This window comes from Oncorhynchus gorbuscha, linkage group LG24, assembly GCF_021184085.1.
Source record: "Oncorhynchus gorbuscha isolate QuinsamMale2020 ecotype Even-year linkage group LG24, OgorEven_v1.0, whole genome shotgun sequence".
Lineage (NCBI taxonomy): Eukaryota > Metazoa > Chordata > Actinopteri > Salmoniformes > Salmonidae > Oncorhynchus > Oncorhynchus gorbuscha.
This window is the reverse complement of record NC_060196.1, coordinates 6,821,889-6,838,688: the sequence shown is the minus strand read 5'-3', so window position 1 is coordinate 6,838,688 and position 16,800 is coordinate 6,821,889. Positions and strand designations below refer to the sequence as shown.

The 16,800-nt window shown below is 45.5% G+C and overlaps 1 long non-coding RNA gene across 1 annotated transcript in view; it reads left to right on the top strand.

Annotated features, from left to right (window-relative positions):
- LOC124012056 overlaps positions 1-7,134 on the top strand; it is a 52,697-nt gene extending 45,563 nt beyond the window's left edge. Inside the window, exons 4-5 of the long non-coding RNA XR_006834647.1 lie at positions 6,484-6,564; positions 6,843-7,134. This is a non-coding gene — a long non-coding RNA (uncharacterized LOC124012056). The remainder of the gene's footprint in view (positions 1-6,483; positions 6,565-6,842) is intronic.
- The last annotated feature ends 9,666 nt before the right edge of the window (positions 7,135-16,800 follow it).

Genomic DNA, 16,800 nt, shown 5'->3' with positions numbered 1-16,800 from the left:
TAACAGCAGTAGTAGTAGTAGTAGTAGTAGTAGTAGTAGTAGTAGTAGTAACAGTAGTAATAGCAGTAGCAGTAGTAGTAGTAGCAGCAGTAACAGTAGTATTAGTAGTAGTAAGTAGTAGCAGCAGTAACTAGTAGTAGTAGTAGCAGCAGTAACTAATAGTATTAGCAGTTAGTAATAGTAACAACAGAGGTAGTAGTAGTAGTAGCAGCAGTAACAGTAGTAGTAGCAGCAGTAACAGTAGTAGTAGCAGGTGTAACAGTAGTAGTAGTAGTAGCAGGTGTAACAGTAGTAGTAGTAGTAGCAGGTGTAACAGTAGTAGTAGTAGCAACAGTAGTAGTAGTAGTAGTAGTAGTAGTAGTAGCAAAAGTAGTAGTAGTAGTAGTAGCAGCAGTAACAGTAGTAGTAGCAGCAGTAACAGTAGTAGTAGTCACAGTAGTAGTAGTCACAGTAACAGTAGTAGAAGTAGTAACAGATTGCTACACGTAATTAACAGTAACAGTAGTAGTAGTAGTAGTAGTAGTAACAGTAGTAGTAGTAACAGTAGTAGTAGTATCAGCAGTAGTAGTAGTAACAGTAGTAGCATTAGTAACTGTAGTAGTAGTAGTAGCAGTAACAGTAGTAGTAGTAACATTAGTAGCAACAACAGTAGAAGAGTGAGATGTAATATTATTACATTTTATATGTCTTTATTCTTTTGTAACTTGTGTGAATGTAATATTTACTGTTAGCTTTGTTTAGTTCACTTTTGTTTATCTACTTCACTGGCTTCATGTTTCCCATGCCGATAAAGCCCATTGAATTGAGACGGAGAGGGATGGAGAGAAACTGTGAATGATGGCCTTTTGACAAATCAGAATGTGTCATGACAAATGCAGTTTTTATGACACTGGTTGCTTCTATTGGCGAGAATGACGAACAATGAACCGTGTGCGTGTGTGAGAGAGTGATTTTATGCCAGTTGGATGTGTTTAGTAACCAACCATAACAATGACTCTTGCAAAAATCACTCGGCTTCAAAGTTGTGTAGTAACATCCGTGTCTAATATCATACTACAGGAGTTGAATAAAAACACGCTTGTGTGCTTAAAAGCAGGTAATTGCATTAATTGCTAGCAGACTTACGTTTCATGTGGTTCCCTTGAGTGCAGACTATAACAAATAGCAGAAATTCTAAAAGTCTGCATTTATGCACGTTTTCAGATGATCCGTAGTTACACTGGTAATTCTAACAATAATAAGCAGTTGTACATCTACATATAGGGTACGAGACGAGTAGCTTTAATTAAGAGAAAGTGTGTGTATTTGAAAGGGGATACCTAGTCAGTTGTACAACTGAATGCATTCAACTGAAATGTGTTATCAGCATTTAACCCAACCCCTCTGAATCAGAGAGGTGTGTCTTCCACATTTAACCCAACCCCCCTGAATCAGAGAGGTGTGTCTTCCACATTTAACCCAACCCCCTGAATCAGAGAGGTGTGTCTTCCACATTTAACCCAACCCCCCTGAATCAGAGAGGTGTGTCTTCCACATTTAACCCAACCCCTCTGAATCAGAGAGGTGTGTCTTCCACATTTAACCCAACCCCTCTGAATCAGAGAGATGTGTCTTCCACATTTAACCCAACCCCTCTGAATCAGAGAGGTGTGTCTTCCACATTTAACCCAACCCCTCTGAATCAGAGAGGTGTGTCTTCCACATTTAACCCAACCCCTCTGAATCAGAGAGGTGTGTCTTCCACATTTAACCCAACCCCTCTGAATCAGAGAGGTGTGTCTTCCACATTTAATCCAACCCCCCTGAATCAGAGAGACATTTACATTTACATTTAAGTCATTTAGCAGACGCTCTTATCCAGAGCGACTTACAAATTGGAGGTGTGTCTTCCACATTTAACCCAACCCACCTGTATCAGAGAGGTGTGTCTTCCACATTTAACCCAACCCCCCTGTATCAAAGAGGTGTGTCTTCCACATTTAACCCAACCCCCCTCTATCAGAGAGGTGTGTCTTCCACATTTAACCCAACCCCCCTGTATCAGAGAGGTGTGTCTTCCACATTTAACCCAACCCCTCTGAATCAGAGAGGTGTGTCTTCCACATTTAACCCAACCCCCCTGTATCAGAGAGGTGTGTCTTCCACAATTAACCCAACCCCTCTGAATCAGAGAGGTGTGTCTTCCACATTTAACCCAACCCCTCTGAATCAGAGAGGTGTGTCTTCCACATTTAACCCAACCCCCCTGTATCAGAGAGGTGTGTCTTCCACATTTAACCCAACCCCCCTGTATCAGAGAGGTGTGTCTTCCACATTTAACCCAACCCCTCTGAATCAGAGAGGTGTGTCTTCCACATTTAACCCAACCCCTCTGAATCAGAGAGGTGTGTCTTCCACATTTAACCCAACCCCTCTGAATCAGAGAGGTGTGTCTTCCACATTTAACCCAACCCCTCTGAATCAGAGAGGTGTGTCTTCCACATTTAACCCAACCCCTCTGAATCAGAGAGGTGTGTCTTCCACATTTAACCCAACCCCCCTGTATCAGAGAGGTGTGTCTTCCACATTTAACCCAACCCCTCTGAATCAGAGAGGTGTGTCTTCCACATTTAACCCAACCCCTCTGAATCAGAGAGGGGGACAGTGGGTTAACTGACTTGCTCAGGGGCAGAACGACAGATGTTTACCTTGTCAGCTCGGGGATTCGATCCGGCAACCTTTTGGAGAAAGGGAGGGCGATAGTACTTTTAATCTTTCGCTCTTTAGTCTGGCTGCTACCTCTGTAGGGAGTTAGTGTCAGACATATTAAATAATCCACTCAGAGAAAACACGACTACGCCTAATACAGTCATTATAAAGAAGAACTTCAAGCGACATCGGGATTCAACTCATTTCCTTTCCCTGATTTATTTTCAAACCGCGCAGTATTTAAACGCTATGAAAATAACCAAGGATAACAATTAAGATAATAAAATTGAGGCATGTATTGCAAAGGCCATAATTGAGGAAAGCAATATTTGGCCCGTAATTTAATTACCATCTCCATACTTAAATGATAATCATCGCAAAGATTCACACGCACACACACACATTTTGCTAATTGATATGTTGGAAGTTATTAAAGTAATCAGCCGCAAAGGAAATCCATAACGGAATTGATTGCGGAATATGCTGATATAGAAGGGTGTGAGCCTATTATTCTGGAAGGTTCTATAGCCAGTCAGTGGTGGGAGTGATCATTAAGAGATTCTTAGAATGAATAGGAATTATCTTTATTCAGACAGAGGGCTTATAGAGGCGAGGGGCGAGGGGAGAAAGAGCAGCTAATTAAGACCTTCAATGTCATTAGGAAACTTAGGGGAAGAACTGTTGTCTGACATGGGGGAGAAGGTCTTTTTTAGACACAGAGTAAGAACAATGAGATGGGTGTGTTTGCTCAAATGTAGGCCTTTGATATTCGACAAAATATCTCAAGTGTGTATTTGTCTTTTTTTTAACAATCCATTTTATCCACCAATCTTTTGTACAAGATTCTGTGTGCTGTTGCTTAGCTACCAGGGTCATATACTTTTTGTTCAGGAAGTGACCTTTTCTTCCGTTTGACTTGGTTTGGGATCAATTTGCATTAGTCCCAGTAATATAATTATCTGCATCTGGAATTGACGTTTACTCTCAAAGTCGTCGATTCGATTTAGAAATGAAACCATGCATTCTTTCACACTAAATCACATTAAAGTCTAGTAATGCAGGATGAAAGAGATTTTTATTAGTGACAAACTTTAAAAAAAATAGTGGTAATCAGATATTTTATATGGGGCTAAATGTCTGCAGTTATGCTTCAAATTAAGAGACGTGTGAGACAATTAGGCACAAAATGAGATATTACAAGCTGTTATAGGTAACGTTGTGTACTTTACAAAATGAAAAATACAGTTTCCTTATTTTAGTTTGTATTAGTTTGATATCATATTATATTTCGTTTTTAAAATGATGGCATTAAATCTATACCCACCTTTAATTGTTCAGAAATCACAATTCAAAAATACAAAAGAACACAACCTGTCATGTCATAGATTCCTCTATAGAGGGTTATGTTCCATGTCATAGATTCCTCTATAGAGGGTTATGTTCCATGTCATAGATTCCTCTATAGAGGGTTATGTTCCATGTCATAGATTCCTCTATAGAGGGTTATGTTCCATGTCATAGATTCCTCTATAGAGGGTTATGTTCCATAGTCATAGATGTTCCATGTCATAGATTCTATAGAGGGTTATGTTCCATGTCATAGATTCCTCTATAGAGGGTTATGTTCCATGTCATAGATTCCTCTATAGAGGGTTATAGATTTCCTATAGAGGGTTATGTTCCATCATAGATTCCTATAGAGGGTTATGTTCCTATAGATTCCTCTAGGGTTATGTTCCATGTCATAGATTCCTCTATAGAGGGTTATGTTCCATGTCATAGATTCCTCTATAGAGGGTTATGTTCCATGTCATAGATTCCTCTATAGGGGTTATGTTCCATGTCATAGATTCCTCTATAGAGGGTTATGTTCCATGTCATAGGTTATGTTCCATGTCATAGATTCCTCTATGAGGGTTATGTTCCATGTCATAGATTCCCTATAGAGGGTTATGTTCCTATAGAGGGTTATGTTCCATGTCATAGATTCCTCATAGTTCCATGTCATAGATTCCTCTATAGAGGGTTATGTTCCAGGGTTATGTTCCATGATTCCTCTATAGAGGGTTATGTTCCATGTCATAGATTCCTCTATAGAGGGTTATGTTCCATGTCATAGATTCCTCTATAGAGGGTTATGTTCCATGTCATAGATTCCTCTATAGAGGGTTATGTTCCATGTCATAGATTCCTCTATAGAGGGTTATGTTCCATGTCATAGATTCCTCTATAGAGGGTTATGTTCCATGTCATAGATTCCTCTATAGAGGGTTATGTTCCATGTCATAGTTATGTTCCATGTCATAGATTCCTCTATAGAGGGTTATGTTCCATGTCATAGATTCCTCTATAGAGGGTTATGTTCCATGTCATAGATTCCTCTATAGAGGGTTATGTTCCATGTCATAGGGTTATGTTCCATGTCATAGATTCCTCTATAGAGGGTTATGTTCCATGTCATAGATTCCTCTATAGAGGGTTATGTTCCATTCCTATAGAGGGTTATGTTCCATCATAGATTCCTCTATAGAGGGTTATGTTCCATGTCATAGATTCCTCTATAGAGGGTTATGTTCCATGTCATAGATTCCTCTATAGAGGGTTATGTTCCATGTCATAGATTCCTCTATAGAGGGTTATGTTCCATGTCATAGATTCCTCTATAGATGTTCCATGGTTATGTTCCATGTCATAGATTCCTCTATAGAGGGTTATGTTCCATGTCATAGATTCCTCTATAGAGGGTTATGTTCCATGTCATAGATTCCTCTATAGAGGGTTATGTTCCATGTCATAGATTCCTCTTTTGAGGGGTAATGCATGTTTTACAATATTTAGGCATATCAGATTTGTGTTTGTATTTTAGGGGAAGCAAATCAATATTGTCGACTAACTATACAGAAGTGCCATGACTGCAATCTGAAATGTAACCAAAATTAATAAAATATAACAGACAAAGGAAAATGAAAGAAACATTTAACGGGGTTGGAGAATATCTATCTATCATATAGCCTCCTAATACTGCTACAGTGAGACAAGAAGAGAGAGCCTAGCTATGTTATTGGAAGCCTATCTGCTTTGCATTACAGTACCAACAAACGCAGAGCGCCCACTTAAGATTCACAGGAAGTCCAGAAGAGGGAAATGGGCATGAAGGGAATAAGAAGCTAAGCAGTAGCATTCCCCCTTTACAAGATCTGTTATTCCACCCCGTTTACGCAGCCAGGCTAGCTAATCACACGGTCAGAGCAACTGAAACCCTCTATCTGCCCTGTTGAAGAGTCTAGCTATCTCCGCCAATCATTCCTATGATCTGATTGAGTTTTTATTTTTACATTAGATAACCACGCCCCATCTAACCATGAGTCTGAGTGGAGAGAGGAGAGCAGCAGGGCCTGGCGGAATGTTCCAGTCATTTGACGGGGCTCAGTGAGATGGAATGGTAATTACGGGCAGTTAAGACAGAACCCTGGATGAGTAGCAGCGGCTCCTTGGCTCTCCCATAATGCTCGGCTATAAAGGTGGCCCAATTAGTGCCTGCCCACGAGCGGTTGAGTCCGACCCGGCTTTACTCGCTCCAACGGGTGATTAGCGGCCCAAATCCCTACCTGGGCTAATTCAGCTAAGATATGGCTTTTCTTTTTAGCGAAATCTCTCCTATTTCATTTTTCCTTTCTAGCTCCCCAATCATAAGATGGAGCCTGTTTCTTACACATTTGCCCTGCGGTATCATTGTGTTAAAGACGACCTCTCTGTGTCTCATTATACGGCTCCTGTGCTGGTCTTTGTTGTCAGGCAGGAGTCTAGCTGGAGGAACAGCAGCAGCTGTGTGAGAGAGAGAGAAGAGGTCCAGAAGAGGGTGCCACTGATCAAAATGTGAGCACACCATTACATTTACATTTACATTTAAGTCATTTAGCAGACGCTCTTATCCAGAGCGACTTACAAATTGGTGCATTCACCTTATGACATCCAGTGGAACAGTCACTTTACAATAGTGCATCTAAATCTTAAAGGGGGGGGGGGGCTGAGAGGGATTACTTATCCTATCCTAGGTACACCACACCACAGCGTTCCTCTTACCCTTCCTTCTTTCCTCCCTTCCTCTTCCTGGTTCTGTTCATCATCCTCCTCTTCTCTGGAAACCCACCCAGAACCCTCCACCCACCGGCCCCAGCCCAGCTGCGCCAGCCAGGGGAGTGAGTACCTACCCCAGCCCAGCTGCGCCAGCCAGGGGAGTGAGTACCTACCCCAGCCCAGCTGCGCCAGCCAGGGGAGTGAGTACCTACCCCAGCCCAGCTGCGCCAGCCAGGGGAGTGAGTACCTACCCCAGCCCAGCTGCGCCAGCCAGGGGAGTGAGTACCTACCCCAGCCCAGCTGCGCCAGCCAGGGGAGTGAGTACCTACCCCAGCCCAGCTGCGCCAGCCAGGGGAGTGAGTACCTACCCCAGCCCAGCTGCGCCAGCCAGTGAGTACCTACCCCAGCCCAGCTGGAGTGAGTACCTACCCCAGCCCAGCTGCGCCAGCCAGGGGAGTGAGTACCTACCCCAGCCCAGCTGCGCCAGCCAGGGAGTGAGTACCTACCCCAGCCCAGCTGCGCCAGCCAGGGGAGTGAGTACCTACCCCAGCCCAGCTGCGCCAGCCAGGGGAGTGGGTACCTACCCCAGCCCAGCTGCGCCAGCCAGGGGAGTGGGTACCTACCCCAGCCTCAACCAAAGCTCATAAAGGCCTTCCCTGCAGGTCAAACCCCCTCTCCTCAATACAGTAGAAGACTGTTAATTACGTCCAAGTCAGTCCCGCTCTGAGAAAGGCAGCAGAGAGAGAAAGAGATGAATAAAAGTCTCCACAGTATTTTGCTGTGAGGGAAGTAATGATGCTTTTATCCGGGACAATATATATGTATATATATTTTTTTTTAACTCTCACTCTCTCCTCTCTTCTTCTCCTAACCAGTGTGCTGTCACCCCGGTGGACTTAGGTGAGGAGTTATTTCTGCATCTGGCTTGAGGTTCCTCTGAGCTTTTACATAATCAAATCAATATTGCTATGATTCACCCTCTGGCAACGGCTGCCTCGATGCAAGTTTCACTGGTGATATTTGGCAGCTTACGAGATAAAGAAAAAAACAGGGGGAGAGAGAGAATAAAACCAAACTTTGTTGGGCTATAGATTTTTGTTGTTTGGTCCTCTCCCTACCACCACCCTGCTACTCACCTCTCTATCGTGCTCTCTCTCTCACTCCCTTCTCCTCTCCTTTGTTGTGGGACTCCTCTCTTGGTTGAATTTTTCAGCCAGGTAAATAAATGAGTGTCTGACAGTGTGGACCGGGGCCTGGAAGGGCCACGGTGTGGTGGGGCTCTCTGTCTGTTGGAGCTGGGGCCAAGGCCGACGGCACCGCCGTGATGACTCTCTGACAGGATATAGACTGGAGAGGCAACACCGAACAGAATCCTCTATGAAAGCAAATCTGGAAAAAAATCTGCAACTGAAAGATGGGATGATGAAGCCCCTGAAAAATACAACCGAAAGGCAACGTCTCGGCAGTAACGTTTCACCCCTTATTGTGTGCGTGATATTATGTTAGATATCATTACGGTGGAGAGCAGGAGTGATGAGAAGTAATGGATCTGCTCTCCCTGCTCGCTGAATCACAGCATCGGCTATGGATCAGAGATCAAGGTAGATACTGTATCTGCAGATAAAATATAGCGAGGCCAGACGTGTGATTAACACTGAATGGTTCTGTGTGAAGACCAGGGGCCTTTAAATCTACAATAGCACGACTAGGTTCTCTGAAATCAAACCTGCATTGACACTAAAGATTTAAAGGATATTATGTAAGTATTATAGACAGACAAGAGTTTTACTGACTGAAAATAGAACGATATTGCTATGATTCCCAGTAATTTCTTTCACATTCTCCAGTAGAGCCTGGTTGTCCAATTTGACAGAAATAAAATATGTTGATCAATCAAAAACACAAATGTTTATACAGACCTGAACACTGGATATAATCTTGTGCTTAATTAGTTCTCACTTAAGTCATTTTGTGTGAAATAATGCAATGAAAATCACAATGAGTTAGTGGAACGCAATAAGAATGAATCCTTTAGAAGTGTCAAAATCAAATCCAAATGCCTATCATTCATAAATCAAGTATATCTCGTTGAAGTTCAACTCTGAGCTCAAAGTTCCACCAGCCTTTTCATCTTTATCAACCAGTACTGTCTGTCTGGATAGGAGGGTTCTACTGTGGGCCAGTTGGTAGAGGTGTCTTTATCAACCAGTACTGTCTGTCTGGATAGGAGGGTTCTACTGTGGGCCAGTTGGTAGAGGTGTCTTTATCAACCAGTACTGTCTGTCTGGATAGGAGGGTTCTACTGTGGGCCAGTTGGTAGAGGTGTCTTTATCAACCAGTACTGTCTGTCTGGATGTCTGTCTGGAGGGTTCTACTGTGGGCCAGTTGGTAGAGGTGTCTTTATCAACCAGTACTGTCTGTCTGGATAGGAGGGTTCTACTGTGGGCCAGTTGGTAGAGGTGTCTTTATCAACCAGTACTGTCTGTCTGGATAGGAGGGTTCTACTGTGGGCCAGTTGGTGGGTCTTTATCAACCAGTACTGTCTGTCTGGATAGGAGGGTTCTACTGTGGGCCAGTTGGTAGAGGTGTCTTTATCAACCAGTACTGTCTGTCTGGATAGGAGGGTTCTACTGTGGGCCAGTTGGTAGAGGTGTCTTTATCAACCAGTACTGTCTGTCTGGATAGGAGGGTTCTACTGTGGGCCAGTTGGTAGAGGTGTCTTTATCAACCAGTACTGTCTGTCTGGATAGGAGGGTTCTACTGTGGGCCAGTTGGTAGAGGTGTCTTTATCAACCAGTACTGTCTGTCTGGATAGGAGGGTTCTACTGTGGGCCAGTTGGTAGAGGTGTCTTTATCAACCAGTACTGTCTGTCTGGATAGGAGGGTTCTACTGTGGGCCAGTTGGTAGAGGTGTCTTTATCAACCAGTACTGTCTGTCTGGATAGGAGGGTTCTACTGTGGGCCAGTTGGTAGAGGTGTCTTTATCAACCAGTACTGTCTGTCTGGATAGGAGGGTTCTACTGTGGGCCAGTTGGTAGAGGTGTCTTTATCAACCAGTACTGTCTGTCTGGATAGGAGGGTTCTACTGTGGGCCAGTTGGTAGAGGTGTCTTTATCAACCAGTACTGTCTGTCTGGATAGGAGGGTTCTACTGTGGGCCAGTTGGTAGAGGTGTCTTTATCAACCAGTACTGTCTGTCTGGATAGGAGGGTTCTACTGTGGGCCAGTTGGTAGAGGTGTCTTTATCAACCAGTACTGTCTGTCTGGATAGGAGGGTTCTACTGTGGGCCAGTTGGTAGAGGTGTCTTTATCAACCAGTACTGTCTGTCTGGATAGGAGGGTTCTACTGTGGGCCAGTTGGTAGAGGTGTCTTTATCAACCAGTACTGTCTGTCTGGATAGGAGGGTTCTACTGTGGGCCAGTTGGTAGAGGTGTCTTTATCAACCAGTACTGTCTGTCTGGATAGGAGGGTTCTACTGTGGGCCAGTTGGTAGAGGTGTCTTTATCAACCAGTACTGTCTGTCTGGATAGGAGGGTTCTACTGTGGGCCAGTTGGTAGAGGTGTCTTTATCAACCAGTACTGTCTGTCTGGATAGGAGGGTTCTACTGTGGGCCAGTTGGTAGTGTCTTTATCAACCAGTACTGTGTCTTTATCAACCAGTACTGTCTGTCTGGATAGGAGGGTTCTACTGTGGGCCAGTTGGTAGAGGTGTCTTTATCAACCAGTACTGTCTGTCTGGATAGGAGGGTTCTACTGTGGGCCAGTTGGTAGAGGTGTCTTTATCAACCAGTACTGTCTGTCTGGATAGGAGGGTTCTACTGTGGGCCAGTTGGTAGAGGTGTCTTTATCAACCAGTACTGTCTGTCTGGATAGGAGGGTTCTACTGTGGGCCAGTTGGTAGAGGTGTCTTTATCAACCAGTACTGTCTGTCTGGATAGGAGGGTTCTACTGTGGGCCAGTTGGTAGAGGTGTCTTTATCAACCAGTACTGTCTGTCTGGATAGGAGGGTTCTACTGTGGGCCAGTTGGTAGAGGTGTCTTTATCAACCAGTACTGTCTGTCTAGGAGGGTTCTGGCCAGTTGGTAGAGGTCTTTATCAACCAGTACTGTCTGTCTGGATAGGAGGGTTCTACTGTGGGCCAGTTGGTAGAGGTGTCTTTATCAACCAGTACTGTCTGTCTGGATAGGAGGGTTCTACTGTGGGCCAGTTGGTAGAGGTGTCTTTATCAACCAGTACTGTCTGTCTGGATAGGAGGGTTCTGGGCCAGTTGTGGGCCACTGTCTGTCTGGTAGAGGTGTCTTTGTCAACCAGTATCAACCAGTACTGTCTGTCTGGATAGGAGGGTTCTACTGTGGGCCAGTTGGTAGAGGTGTCTTTATCAACCAGTACTGTCTGTCTGGATAGGAGGGTTCTACTGTGGGCCAGTTGGTAGAGGTGTCTTTATCAACCAGTACTGTCTGTCTGGATAGGAGGGTTCTACTGTGGGCCAGTTGGTAGAGGTGTCTTTATCAACCAGTACTGTCTGTCTGGATAGGAGGGTTCTACTGTGGGCCAGTTGGTAGAGGTGTCTTTATCAACCACCAGTACTGTCTGTCTGGATAGGAGGGTTCTACTGTGGGCCAGTTGGTAGAGGTGTCTTTATCAACCAGTACTGTCTGTCTGGATAGGAGGGTTCTACTGTGGGCCAGTTGGTAGAGGTGTCTTTATCAACCAGTACTGTCTGTCTGGATAGGAGGGTTCTACTGTGGGCCAGTTGGTAGAGGTGTCTTTATCAACCAGTACTGTCTGTCTGGATAGGAGGGTTCTACTGTGGGCCAGTTGGTAGAGGTGTCTTTATCAACCAGTACTGTCTGTCTGGATAGGAGGGTTCTACTGTGGGCCAGTTGGTAGAGGTGTCTTTATCAACCAGTACTGTCTGTCTGGATAGGAGGGTTCTACTGTGGGCCAGTTGGTAGAGGTGTCTTTATCAACCAGTACTGTCTGTCTGGATAGGAGGGTTCTACTGTGGGCCAGTTGGTAGAGGTGTCTTTATCAACCAGTACTGTCTGTCTGGATAGGAGGGTTCTACTGTGGGCCAGTTGGTAGAGGTGTCTTTATCAACCAGTACTGTCTGTCTGGATAGGAGGGTTCTACTGTGGGCCAGTTGGTAGAGGTGTCTTTATCAACCAGTACTGTCTGTCTGGATAGGAGGGTTCTACTGTGGGCCAGTTGGTAGAGGTGTCTTTATCAACCAGTACTGTCTGTCTGGATAGGAGGGTTCTACTGTGGGCCAGTTGGTACTGTGGGAGGTGTCTTTATCAACCAGTACTGTCTGTCTGGATAGGAGGGTTCTACTGTGGGCCAGTTGGTAGAGGTGTCTTTATCAACCAGTACTGTCTGTCTGGATAGGAGGGTTCTACTGTGGGCCAGTTGGTAGAGGTGTCTTTATCAACCAGTACTGTCTGTCTGGATAGGAGGGTTCTACTGTGGGCCAGTTGGTAGAGGTGTCTTTATCAACCAGTACTGTCTGTCTGGATAGGAGGGTTCTACTGTGGGCCAGTTGGTAGAGGTGTCTTTATCAACCAGTACTGTCTGTCTGGATAGGAGGGTTCTACTGTGGGCCAGTTGGTAGAGGTGTCTTTATCAACCAGTACTGTCTGTCTGGATAGTCTTTATCAACCAGTACTGTCTGTCTGGATAGTTGAGGGTTCTACTGTGGGCCAGTTGGGGTTCTACTGTGGGCCAGTTGGTAGAGGTGTCTTTATCAACCAGTACTGTCTGTCTGGATAGGAGGGTTCTACTGTGGGCCAGTTGGTAGAGGTGTCTTTATCAACCAGTACTGTCTGTCTGGATAGGAGGGTTCTACTGTGGGCCAGTTGGTAGAGGTGTCTTTATCAACCAGTACTGTCTGTCTGGATAGGAGGGTTCTACTGTGGGCCAGTTGGTAGAGGTGTCTTTATCAACCAGTACTGTCTGTCTGGATAGGAGGGTTCTACTGTGGGCCAGTTGGTAGAGGTGTCTTTATCAACCAGTACTGTCTGTCTGGATAGGAGGGTTCTACTGTGGGCCAGTTGGTAGTACTGTCTGTCTGGTGTCTTTATCAACCAGTACTGTCTGTCTGGATAGGAGGGTTCTACTGTGGGCCAGTTGGTAGAGGTGTCTTTATCAACCAGTACTGTCTGTCTGGATAGGAGGGTTCTACTGTGGGCCAGTTGGTAGAGGTGTCTTTATCAACCAGTACTGTCTGTCTGGATAGGAGGGTTCTACTGTGGGCCAGTTGGTAGAGGTGTCTTTATCACTGTGGGCCAGTTGGTAGAGGTGTCTTTGTCAGTACTGTCTGTCTGGATAGGAGGGTTCTACTGTGGGCCAGTTGGTAGAGGTGTCTTTATCAACCAGTACTGTCTGTCTGGATAGGAGGGTTCTACTGTGGGCCAGTTGGTAGAGGTGTCTTTATCAACCAGTACTGTCTGTCTGGATAGGAGGGTTCTACTGTGGGCCAGTTGGTAGAGGTCTTTATCAACCAGTACTGTCTGTCTGGATAGGAGGGTTCTACTGTGGGCCAGTTGGTAGAGGTGTCTTTATCAACCAGTACTGTCTGTCTGGATAGGAGGGTTCTACTGTGGGCCAGTTGGTAGAGGTGTCTTTATCAACCAGTACTGTCTGTCTGGATAGGAGGGTTCTACTGTGGGCCAGTTGGTAGAGGTGTCTTTATCAACCAGTACTGTCTGTCTGGATAGGAGGGTTCTACTGTGGGCCAGTTGGTAGAGGTGTCTTTATCAACCAGTACTGTCTGTCTGGATAGGAGGGTTCTACTGTGGGCCAGTTGGTAGAGGTGTCTTTATCAACCAGTACTGTCTGTCTGGATAGGAGGTTCTACTGGGGCCAGTTGGTAGAGGTGTCTTTATCAACCAGTACTGTCTGTCTGGATAGGAGGGTGGGCCAGTTGGTAGAGGTGTCTTTATCAACCAGTACTGTCTGTCTGGATAGTTGGGAGGGTTCTACTACTGTCTGTCTGGATAGGAGGGTGGGCCAGTTGGTAGAGGTGTCTTTATCAACCAGTACTGTCTGTCTGGATAGGAGGGTTCTACTGTGGGCCAGTTGGTAGAGGTGTCTTTATCAACCAGTACTGTCTGTCTGGATAGGAGGGTTCTACTGTGGGCCAGTTGGTAGAGGTGTCTTTATCAACCAGTACTGTCTGTCTGGATAGGAGGGTTCTACTGTGGGCCAGTTGGTAGAGGTGTCTTTATCAACCAGTACTGTCTGTCTGGATAGGAGGGTTCTACTGTGGGCCAGTTGGTAGAGGTGTCTTTATCAACCAGTACTGTCTGTCTGGATAGGAGGGTTCTACTGTGGGCCAGTTGGTAGAGGTGTCTTTATCAACCAGTACTGTCTGTCTGGATAGGAGGGTTCTACTGTGGGCCAGTTGGTAGAGGTGTCTTTATCAACCAGTACTGTCTGTCTGGATAGGAGGGTTCTACTGTGGGCCAGTTGGTAGAGGTGTCTTTATCAACCAGTACTGTCTGTCTGGATAGGAGGGTTCTACTGTGGGCCAGTTGGTAGAGGTGTCTTTATCAACCAGTACTGTCTGTCTGGATAGGAGGGTTCTACTGTGGGCCAGTTGGTAGAGGTGTCTTTATCAACCAGTACTGTCTGTCTGGATAGGAGGGTTCTACTGTGGGCCAGTTGGTAGAGGTGTCTTTATCAACCAGTACTGTCTGTCTGGATAGGAGGGTTCTACTGTGGGCCAGTTGGTAGAGGTGTCTTTATCAACCAGTACTGTCTGTCTGGATAGGAGGGTTCTACTGTGGGCCAGTTGGTAGAGGTGTCTTTATCAACCAGTACTGTCTGTCTGGATAGGAGGGTTCTACTGTGGGCCAGTTGGTAGAGGTGTCTTTATCAACCAGTACTGTCTGTCTGGATAGGAGGGTTCTACTGTGGGCCAGTTGGTAGAGGTGTCTTTATCAACCAGTACTGTCTGTCTGGATAGGAGGGTTCTACTGTGGGCCAGTTGGTAGAGGTGTCTTTATCAACCAGTACTGTCTGTCTGGATAGGAGGGTTCTACTGTGGGCCAGTTGGTAGAGGTGTCTTTATCAACCAGTACTGTCTGTCTGGATAGGAGGGTTCTACTGTGGGCCAGTTGGTAGAGGTGTCTTTATCAACCAGTACTGTCTGTCTGGATAGGAGGGTTCTACTGTGGGCCAGTTGGTAGACTGTCTGTCTGGTGTCTTTATCAACCAGTACTGTCTGTCTGGATAGGAGGGTTCTACTGTGGGCCAGTTGGTAGTCTTTATCAACCAGTACTGTCTGTCTTTATCAGGTGTCTTTATCCAGTACTGTCTGTCTGGATAGGAGGGTTCTACTGTGGGCCAGTTGGTAGAGGTGTCTTTATCAACCAGTACTGTCTGTCTGGATAGGAGGGTTCTACTGTGGGCCAGTTGGTAGAGGTGTCTTTATCAACCAGTACTGTCTGTCTGGATAGGAGGGTTCTACTGTGGGCCAGTTGGTAGAGGTGTCTTTATCAACCAGTACTGTCTGTCAGGGTTCTACTGTGGGCCAGTTGGTAGAGGTGTCTTTATCAACCAGTACTGTCTGTCTGGATAGGAGGGTTCTACTGTGGGCCAGTTGGTAGAGGTGTCTTTATCAACCAGTACTGTCTGTCTGTCTGTCTGGATAGGAGGGTTCTACTGTGGGCCAGTTGGTAGAGGTGTCTTTATCAACCAGTACTGTCTGTCTGGATAGGAGGGTTCTACTGTGGGCCAGTTGGTAGAGGTGTCTTTATCAACCAGTACTGTCTGTCTGGATAGGAGGGTTCTACTGTGGGCCAGTTGGTAGAGGTGTCTTTATCAACCAGTACTGTCTGTCTGGATAGGAGGGTTCTACTGTGGGCCAGTTGGTAGAGGTGTCTTTATCAACCAGTACTGTCTGTCTGGATAGGAGGGTTCTACTGTGGGCCAGTTGGTAGAGGTGTCTTTATCAACCAGTACTGTCTGTCTGGATAGGAGGGTTCTACTGTGGGCCAGTTGGTAGAGGTGTCTTTATCAACCAGTACTGTCTGTCTGGATAGGAGGGTTCTACTGTGGGCCAGTTGGTAGAGGTCTTTATCAACCAGTACTGTCTGTCTGGATAGGAGGGTTCTACTGTGGGCCAGTTGGTAGAGGTCTTTATCAACCAGTACTGTCTGTCTGGATAGGAGGGTTCTACTGTGGGCCAGTTGGTAGAGGTGTCTTTATCAACCAGTACTGTCTGTCTGGATAGGAGGGTTCTACTGTGGGCCAGTTGGTAGAGGTGTCTTTATCAACCAGTACTGTCTGTCTGGATAGGAGGGTTCTACTGTGGGCCAGTTGGTAGAGGTCTTTATCAACCAGTACTGTCTGTCTGGATAGGAGGGTTCTACTGTGGGCCAGTTGGTAGCATAAATCCTTCCTCCTCTTTGTCACTTTTATTTGTATGGTTTTATTACTTCACCATTATTTAACCAGGTCGACCAGTTCAGAACCAGTTCTCATTTACAACTGTGACCTGGCCAAGATAATGCAAAGCAGTGTGACAAAACAACAACACAGTTACACATAAACAAACGTACAGCCAATAAAACAATATACAAATCTATGTACAGTGTGTGCAAATGTAGAAGAGTAGGGAGGTAAGGCAATAAATAGGCCATGGAGGCAAAATAATTACAATTTAACATTAAAACTGGAGTGATAGATGTGCAGATGATGATGTGCAAGTAGAGATACTGGGGTGCAAAATAGTAAGAGGATAAATAACAAAATGGGGATGAGGTAGTTGGGTGGGCTATTTACAGATTGGCTGTGTACAGCTGCAGTGATCGGTAAGCTGCTCTGACAGGTGATGCTTAAAGTTAGTGACGGAGATATAAGTCTCCAGCTTCAGTGATTTTTGCAGTTCGTTCCAGTCATTGGCAGCAGAGAACTGGAAGGAAAGGCGGCCAAAGAAGTGGTGGCTTTGGGGATGACCAGTGAAACATACCTGCTGGAGTGCGTGCTATGGGTGTTGCTATGGTGACCAGTGAGCTGAGATAATGCGGGGCT